General features: G+C 43.7%; 1 pseudogene; it reads left to right on the top strand.

The window, feature by feature from the left end:
- The first annotated feature begins 7,935 nt into the window (after window positions 1–7,935).
- On the top strand, window positions 7,936–8,054 carry LOC126238596 (5S ribosomal RNA; annotated as a pseudogene).
- Window positions 8,055–9,951: the final 1,897 nt, after the last annotated feature.

Raw genomic sequence — 9,951 nt, 5'->3', positions numbered from 1 at the left:
ATCGCTGGACAATACTATTATCACATCTGGCTGCCTCAGACTTCCTCCTAAACCCACATGTGAAGAAATTCGTGGCTATAAAGCGTTCTGAATCCAGCGATCAGACTGCGACAAACGTGGACAGATAATATGTAGACCTCCCAGAATCGCATTTCAGGGATGAAATCTATTCATTGCGAAAATCTATACTAAGCACATTTATCTAAAGCGAAACCACGCTTAAAAACAAATGCGTTTTGAGTGACGGATACAGCCATGCGCTAGGGGTTCGGGAATTTTCTCCTTGACTCTTTTGTTTCTTTGTCTTTAGTTTTTCTTTTTTACGGGTTAATAGTCAACATGTAGCTCAATTCTGTTTTTTTGGTTCACGACATGCAGATAGACCAGTGGGGGAGGGAGGCGGGGTCATCAGTTTTCTGATTGGTTTGATGTGTCGTGGAATAACATTTCTCTCATATCAGAGCAGCACTTATATCCAATGTCCTAGATTATTAGTTGGATGTATTCCAGTTGTTTTTTTCCAAAAAAATGGCTCTGAGCACTATGCGACTTAACTTCTCAGGTCATCAGTCGCCTAGAACTTAGAACTAATTAAACCTAACTAACCTAAGGACATCACACACATTCATGCTCGATGCAGGATTCGAACCTGCGACCGTAGCGGTCGCTCGGTTCGAGACTGTAGCGCCTAGAACCGCTCGGCCACTCCGGCCGGCTGTTTTTTTTCCATTACGGTTTTAGTCATATACGTCTCCCTCTAGTGCAATGGAAGTGATGTACAGTCTTAACATGTATCTCGTCATTCTTCGCCTTCTTCTAGTCAGTGTTCCGCACTTATTCCATTCCCACCTATTATACTGAGAGTCTCTTCTAATCTTATTTTATCAATCGATTTAATTATTAACAATCCACTGTAATTCCAAATCTCAAAAGCTTTGATTCTCTTCTTTACTGGTTTTCTCACAGTCTGTGATTCACATCCATACACTGCTGCCTTATAGGCGTACATACTCAGAAGTTTCTTCGTCAATTTTGAAGTCTGTATTTGATAGAAAAATATTTTTTTTTGGGGGGGGGGGGAGGGGGAAGTCCTCTTTGTCTGTGTTAGTCTGCTTCTTACATCCTCGTCCGTCATGCATTACTACGCTTCCAAGGTACCCAGAGTCGCTTCACTTCTACTACGTGTGCAGTTCGTGACTACTTAAATTTGGATGGCTGTACGAGATTCAAACTCCGGCCTCCCAGCACTCCACTGCGCCACCTCGCTCGTTGCTTTTACATTTTTCTTTGTTCTTTGTAATTCTGAGATCAATGGTCTTACTGTGCTTTAAGACTTTTTTTCAATAGGCAAGCGAATGGCTTCGCAGTGTAATGATAATCAAGTGTTGCATTTAATACAGTAACAATTACCATAACTTCAAAGTTTATTCTACAGAGTTCACCGCTGGCGGAAGACACGTGTCAAACTAGCTGGCACACGTGTGACCCAGTTTTGATGCAGATGGGATGTTTTCTCGCACCTTCCTCGCCCGTACGTGACTGCAGGCAGCGCTCTTTGCAAAAGGTTGCAGTGGAGGGCGTTTGCCTTTAGCCAGATCGCGAAGGGCACTGACGTGGGGTTGGAGGCGGGAAGGCGGGGGACAGGGTGGGTGGCGCTATCGCGGCGGCGCGGCGGGTCGATGTGTCCAGAGGGCAGCCCGCCGAGCTCTTCCTTCGTGACAGCGGCGAAACGGGCATCAGAACACACACTGTGAGAATTCAGTGGGAGAAATTCTGACCTCAGGACCCGACCGTCGGGCAACATTCAGTGTCTAACCGGAGTCACAGAGATATCTACATCTACGTCTACACCCATACTCCGCAAGCCACCTGACGGTGTGTGGCGGAGGGTACTTTGAGTACCTCTATCGGTTCTCCCTTCTAGTCCAGTCTCTTATTGTTCGTGGAAAGAAGGATTGTCGGTATGCCTCTGTGTGGGCTCTAATCTCTCTGATCTTATCCTCATGGCCTCTTCGCGAGATATACGTAGGAGGGAGCAATATACTGCTTGACTCCTCGGTGAAGGTATGTTCTCGAAACGTCAACAAAAAAAAAAAAAAAAATGGTTCAAATGGCTCTGAGCACTATGGGACTTAACTTCTAAGGTCATCAGTCCCCTAGAACTTAGAACTACTTAAACCTAACTAACCTAAGGACATCACACACATCCATGCCCGAGGCAGGATTCGAACCTGCGACCGCAGCGGTCGCGCGGTTCCAGACTGTAGCGCCTTTAACCGCTTGGCCACCCCGGCCGGCCGTCAACAAAAGCCCGTACCGAGCTACTGAGCGTCTCTCCTGCAGAGTCTTCCACTGGAGTTTATCTATCATCTCCGTAACGCTTTCGCGATTACTAAATGATCCAGTAACGAAGCGCGCTGCTCTCCGTTGGATCTTCTCTATCTCTTCTATCAACCCTATCTGGTACGGATCACACACAGGTGAGCAATATTCAAGCAGTGGGCGAACAAGTGTATTGTAACCTACTTCCTTTGTTTTCGGATTGCATTTCCTTAGGATTCTTCCAATGAATCTCAGTCTGGCATCTGCTTTACCGACGATCAACTTTATATGATCATTCCATTTTAAATCACTCCTAATGCCTACTCCCAGATAATTTATGGAATTAACTGCTTCCAGTTGCTGACGTGCTATGTTGTAGCTAAATGATAAAGGATCTTTCTTTCTATGTATTCGCAGCACATTACACTCGTCTACATTCAGATTCAATTGCCATTCCCTGCACCATGCGTCAATTCGTTGCAGATCCTCCTGCATTTCAGTACAATCTCTCGATATACTACAACATCATCCGCAAAAAGCCTCACTGAACTTCCGAAGGTATCCACAAGGTCATTTATGTATATTCTGAACAGCAAAGGTCCTACGACACTCCCCTGCGGCACACCTGATATCACTCTTACTTCGGAAGACTTCTCTCCATTGAGAATGACATGCTGCGTTCTGTTATCTAGGAACTCTTCAATCCAATCACACAATTGGTCTGATAGTCCATATGCCCTTACTTTGCTCATTAAACGACTGTGGGGAACTGCATCCAACGCCTTGCGGAAATCAAGAAACACGGCGAACCCGTGTCTATGGCCCTCTGAGTCTCGTGGACGAATAGTGCGAGCTGGGTTTCACACGATCGTCTTTTTCGAAGCCCATGCTGCTTCCTACAGAGTAGATTTCTAGTCTCCAGAAAAGTCATTACACTCGAACATAATACGTGTTCCAAAATTCTACAACTGATCGACGTTAGAGATATAGGTCTATAGTTCTGCGCATCTGTTCGACGTTCCTTCTTGAAAACGGGGATGACCTGTGCCCTTTTCCAATCTTTTGGAACGCTACGCTCTTCTAGAGACCAACGGTACACCGCTGCAAGGAGGGGAGCAAGCTCCTTCGCGTACTCTGTGTAAAATCGAACTGGTATCCCATAAGGTCTAGCGGCCTTTCCTCTTTTGAGCGATTTTAATTGTTTTTCTATCTCTCTGTCATCTATTTCGATATCTACCATTTTGTCATCTGTGCGACAATCTAGAGAAGGAACTACAGTGCAGTCTTCCTCTGTGAAACAGCTTTGGAAAAAGACATTTAGTATTTCGGACTTTAGTCTGTCATCCTCTGTTTCAGAACCATTTTGGTCACGGAGTGTCTGGACGTTTTGTTTTGATTCACCTACCGCTTTGACATAAGACCAAAATTTCTCAGGATTTTCTGCCAAGTCAGTACATAGAACTTTACTTTCGAATTCATTGAACGCCTCTCGCATAGCCCTCCTCTCACTACATTTCGCTTCGCGTGATTTTTGTTTGTCTGCAAGGCTTTGGCTATGTTTATGTTTGCTGTGAAGTTGCCTTTGCTTCCGACGGTCTCTTGTCGGACCGTAACAAAAATGGTGTGGAATGTTTTTAACGTACCGCTATTAGATTTATGTTCTACAGATACACATTTCTGCAGCCTTCTTCCAATACTGTTTCTCTATATTTTCAAGCTATAATACACCGAGGTGAAAGACGGTCATGAGATAGTGATGTGCATATATACAGACGGCGCTAAACAAGGTGTAAAATGGCAGTGCATTGGTGGAGATGTCATTTGTACTCAGATGATTCATGTGAAAAGGTTTCTGACGTCATTATGGCCGCACGACAGCAATTAAGAGACACTGAACGCGGGAAGGTAGTTGGAGCTAGACACACGTGACATAGGACATTCCATTTCGGAATTAGGGAATTCAATATTCCGCGATCCACAGTGTCAAGTGTGTGCCGAGAATACCACATTTCAGGCATTGCCTCTCACCACAGACAACGCAGTGGTCGACGGCCTTCACTTAACGACCGAGAACAGCGGCGTTTGCATTGAGTTGTTATTGCCAGCAGACAAGCAACGCTACGTGAAATAACCGCAGAAATCAATGTGAGACGTACGACGAACGTATCGGTTATGGCAGCAGACGGGCGATGCGAGTGCCTTTGCTAACAATACGGCATCCCCTGCACCGCCTCTTCTGGGTTCGGTTGCACCCTAGACAATTGGGAAATCGTGGCCTGGTCAGATGGGTCCCGATTGAAGTTGGCAAGAGCTTATGATACGGTTCGAGTGTGGCACAGACCCAACGAAGCCTTGGACCCAGGTTGTCAACAAAGCGTTGTACAAGCTGGTGGTGATTCCATAATGGTGTGGGCTGTGTTGACATGGAATGGACTCGGTCATCGGGATGCCCGGCTGCCCGGAGACCATTTCCAGCCATTCATAAACTTGCAAACTTGTGGTAAGCTCCTATGGGACCAAACTTCTAAGGTTGTCGGTCGTTAGGCTTACACACTACTTAATCTAACTTAGACTAACTTACGTAAGGACAACACGCACACTCATTCCCGAGGAAGGGCTCGAACCTCCGACGGGGGGAGCCACCAAGGACTTTATTTTCCGAAACAACAATGGAATTTTTACGGTGACAGTGCGCTAAGTCACTGGGCCACAATTGTTTGCGATTGGTTTGAAAAACATTTGGACAATTTGAGCCAATCATTTGGCCGCCCAGATCGCCCGACTTGAACCCCATCGAACATTTACATGACATAATCGAGAGGTCAGTACGTGCACAAAATCCTGCACCCGCCATATTTTCTCAATTATGGACGGCTGTAGAGGCCGTATGGCTCATTATTTCTGCTGCGGACTTCCAACTACTTGTTGAGTCCATCCCACCTCTAGTTGCTGCACTACGTCAGGCAAAACGGGGTCCAACACAATATTAGTAACTACCTGATGACTTTTGTCACCTCAGTATACACTCCGACAGCTTGCTTCAGTTGACTGCATGTAACGCTGCCTGCTGAGTAGGAAAAGGGCATCGATTTCGAAATGAAGCAAAACTTTTTCAGAATGGAAAATGAGCACTTGCTCACCGTCTTAGTATCTGTCATGCCATTTTTCTGCACGCAGACAACCAAAAAAACCACTCAAATAAGAAAGCATAAGGGCTAGTCAGATGAAAGCGACACGGATACAAAAAAAGTAAGTAAATTGCTTATTAATTCAAAAGTAATCACCATAAATTTTAATATATTTATCTCCCTGTGACGAAAGACACTCAGCAGAGAAATTTCTGTCTTCCAGATTCACTCTAATAATGCCGGTTTCACTGTTAAAGAAGTGCTCGATACCACTTCTTGTCGATATTTGCGCAATTCTCCTTATTTACTGGGGTGCTGTTTTTTATTATATGTATTAATTGCTTCTATATCTTTATCCTACCGGATGATTATGGAAATATGTGGCATGCTTTTTATGCAAAAATATGTGCATACTGGAAAACTTGTCATCCAGGTATTTTTGCTTTCAACTGAAACAAATTCGGATAAAAATGATTACTAATGTAAATACCAATCATATTTTATTCTAAAGCATGAATCTCTAGTTTTTTAATGTACGAAATTAACGTCGCAGAATCGATCAAAGTAACTTCTTTGAAAATCATCTCTGATATATGAGAGGTTTTGATTATAAGTTGATTCCAAGTGCGGCAGTCTGTGTTACGTAATGATAATGGCTTCGCTCATTTAAATTTCGTCTCTGTTCCGTCAAATAATGTATTTTAAAAGCATGGAATGTGATTTAAGTACTACTATGTAATGAAACGTTTGACAAATATTTTGTTCGGATTCCAGAAAAAGAGCGAAATAAATTAGCAACAGTAAACAAAATTAGTGTTTCAATCATTTTAAAAAGCTTTGTTAAATGTATTTAAACTCCACACACTAAAGGCGCGAAACAACAAGATAAGAACCGATCGATGTACTTATAAACCTGTGTTCCACTAAACTATTTTTTTAGCTTAAAAATATACGATGATTCAGTAAAACATAGTTGGATATTTTTCACAATTATCGGCAATAAACCATTGTGGAGGGTAGTTAATACCTGGCGCGCACCTCTTCGTCCGAAGCAAATCGGTAGCTATGAATGACTTTATTCAGGTCTCCAAAAATACGGAAATCCCTCAAGGAGAGATCGGGACTGTATGAAAGATGTGTAAGGGCTACCCAGCGAAACTTCCGCAGCGTTGTCGAAACAACCTAGGCAATATGTGGGCCCAAAATTGCGCAGCCTATCTCCACTTTATCAACAGGGTGCGCTGTTTTGTTCAGCTCCTGTAATGGCGTGCTACGTTACTGTGATGCGCGGATTTGAAAGTGTATCAGACCTGCAGACATTACCTGCAAACAAACAAGAAATATTTATTTAATTTTGTTTTTAGTAGACGCAGAATGTTCAAAAGTGAGTTGTTAAAAAATCTCGAAATGCATAAATGATATTCTATGATATTATTTCAATAATGAGGTCAGAACGACTCAGGTATGTTACAGCATCGAAACGATTCACTGTTCTTTGTACACACAGAGTGCTAAAAAAAAAAAAAAAAAAAAAAACTGCTTATACGCTTTAATAATTTGTGTTTTACATTTGATATACTCTTAAGTAGGTAATGGTTTGAAAATGAACAAATATGTTCGAATTAGCATTCATTAACCCATCTGTGAACGTAATGAAGGCAGAAAATTAAATAATTAATAAAATGGTTAAAAACTTTAAATACTCCTCATATATGATACCGTAAGGTGACAAAGTTTTGCACCTTATAATGCTTTCGAAGCACCAAACGACATGGTATTAGATTGAGTTTTGATATCATTTGATAGGAACTGGGCCGTTTTATTACGAGTACAGAACTTACTGACATCGACAAGTACACCTAGGCACTATTCAATCGAATCTCACTTGCATATTGCATGAACGGTCTTAAATGTAGTGTTGCTTGGAAAAGCTCGGAAGCTCGGTAGAGAAACAGCGGCATCTTGGCCCGAGGGCAGCCAGAAGCGGGCGAACAGGAGAGACAGCGGGGAGTCCGCCGACGGCTGGGCGAACAAATGAACAAATGCTCTATTTCCTATTTTGCGGCTGCGCGTCCCACTGGGGGGAGGGGGGGGGGGGGAATCTGGAGATGCAACAGCAGCACGCCGATCCCCGAGGTGTGGCTGGCGCCAGCATTCACGAAGATGCGACTGGAAGTAGGCGGCGTACAATGATGGCTGGCAAATTTGTGAAAAATGCAGAAGCTGCCTGGAATGCGTTGGGGAAAGGGAGGGCGCCACCATCTATTAGGAAGGAGACAACATTTTTAATGTGGACGTTTGCTATTGGTAGATTTGTATTACGCGATGAGAGAGGAAATTTGTTCAAGAAGGTTCAACGGCGGAAACAAAACTTGAGTCTGTGGTTGGCCAGAGCTTTTTAGAGTGAGGAGAGAGGGAATACGAACAGAGCACACTAAAACAAGGATTCACCCACTCTTACTTAGGAGAGAGGTAACCACAGGTGGCCAACAGCCTTGCCGCAGTGATAACACCGGTTCCCGTCAGATCGCCAAAGTTAACCGCTGCTGGGCTTGTCTAGCACTTGGATGGGTCACCGTCTGGGTCTGCCGAGTGCTGTTGGTAAGCGGGGTGCGCTCAGCCCTTTTGAGGCCCATTGTTACTTGATTGAGGAGTAGCGGCACCGCTCACGAAAACTGACAACAGCTGGGAGAGCAGTATGCTGACCACATAACCCTCCATATCCGCATACGGTAACGCCTAAGGGCTGAGGATGGCACGGCGGCCGGTCGGTACTGTTGGGTCTTCAGGACCTGTTTTGATGGTGCTTGCTTGCTAACCAGAGGCGGCTGGAGAGCCTGCAGTTTTGAGAGGAGAGGGCGGTCTGAGCCACCGAGCTGGGCAGTCTTCTGCGTGAGAGACCGATCTGTTCAGACTTCTGTCAGAGCCCTTGGGCTGGATAGAACTTCTGTTACAGGCGGTAGCTCGAGAAGAGAACTTTGCTGTTCGTTTAAGACGATTTTGCACTTCGCCTCTTAGCTGGGAGTTCTCAGCGTGTGTCTGGCACACAGTTCTTCTGGAGATCTCTTTCTCTGTTCCGATTAAGACGTTTCTGAACTTCGCCTCATTGGCAATGTTTTACGTTGGTTGTTGGCAGCGAAGTTATTTAGACAGAGCATGGACTTAGCGCATTTTCTGGGCTGTAGTCTGTTGTCTGATGATTTAGGTTGCGGCACTGGATACTTCGTGATTCATCACAGTACATCTCGTCCGGCCCCGGTAGCTGAGTGGTCAGCGTGACAGAATGCTAATCCTAAGGTCCCGGGTTCGATTCCAGGCTGGGTCGGAGATTTTCTCTGCTCAGGGACTGGGTGTTGTGTTGTCCTAATCATCATCATTTCATCCCCATCGACGCGCAGGTCGCCGAAGTGGCGTCAAATCAAAAGACCTGCACCAGGCGAACGGTCTACCCGACGGGAGGCCCTAGCCACACGACATTTCATTTCATTTACAGTACATCTCCAGCACACTGACTGAGATGGTAAAATCGCCACCTAATCCAGCATTCAAGGCAGATAAAGTTTAAATTAATGGGATCACTTGTAAAAAGTTTATCCACTTAAGTTTCATCAGAGTAGATTCTTCCGATTTTTCAGTATGGTAGCGAGGTCAGTCAATCTTTGTAGAGAATCTCAGATCATGTTATTCGCGACTGGGCAGAATTAGAAGACAGCCAATATTAGTTTATTGTAGTCACTTCATGTTTTTATGTGTCATCTGGAGGTTCTATAACTTATTCATTGTTCATGTTCATGACGTGGGTTTCACTCCAGATAAATTGTTTTGCCAAAACTAGGATTTGTCCTTCCAGTAAAAGCATAGATCACACTATATCACTTAATTTGTTCATATGTTGTGTATTTATTAAGTATCGGTATTTGATCTCTGTTGGCACAGTCTGAGACTGAATATTTGATTAACCTTACACTGATTCGAAAAATTCATTGGATACATATATGTTGCAGTATACTTTTGTCATCGTCTGACCTTCTGCATCTGCACAGTGAGTGTACTAATGTGTGCAAACTTAGCTTACCACTTAGCGCGCAAATGGACAAAATATCTGAACTGTCTTCTCAAGCTCAGGGTGTCAAACAGACATTCTAAATAAATATGAACTTGGCCCTGTAAGGCAGCTAATATCAGGTGTGGATGGTAACAAAATCATTAGAAATGCTGCTGCCACTTAACTAGAATGCATGAAGTAATAAAAAAGAAAGTTTGGGGTCAGTTAGAGAAAGACAAAACAGCTGTTCCCTTTTTTTATTCTGCATGTAATTTATCAACTGTTCTTTCAGGGGTCAAGTGATACACAACCATCATGTTCAATTACTTTTGACACTTAATGACAAAATATTTAACTCTTGGACATATTGAATTGACGATTATTAAAATCGTTATCTCTCCACATAATTTTTTTTATCACAGGAAAGAATGATTAAAGATCTTCATCAACTCATTT

The sequence above is a fragment of the Schistocerca nitens genome, chromosome 2 (genome assembly GCF_023898315.1).
Source record: "Schistocerca nitens isolate TAMUIC-IGC-003100 chromosome 2, iqSchNite1.1, whole genome shotgun sequence".
Classification (NCBI taxonomy): Eukaryota; Metazoa; Arthropoda; class Insecta; order Orthoptera; family Acrididae; genus Schistocerca; species Schistocerca nitens.
Note: the sequence above shows the minus strand (reverse complement) of the source record. Positions and strands in the feature narration are given on the sequence as shown.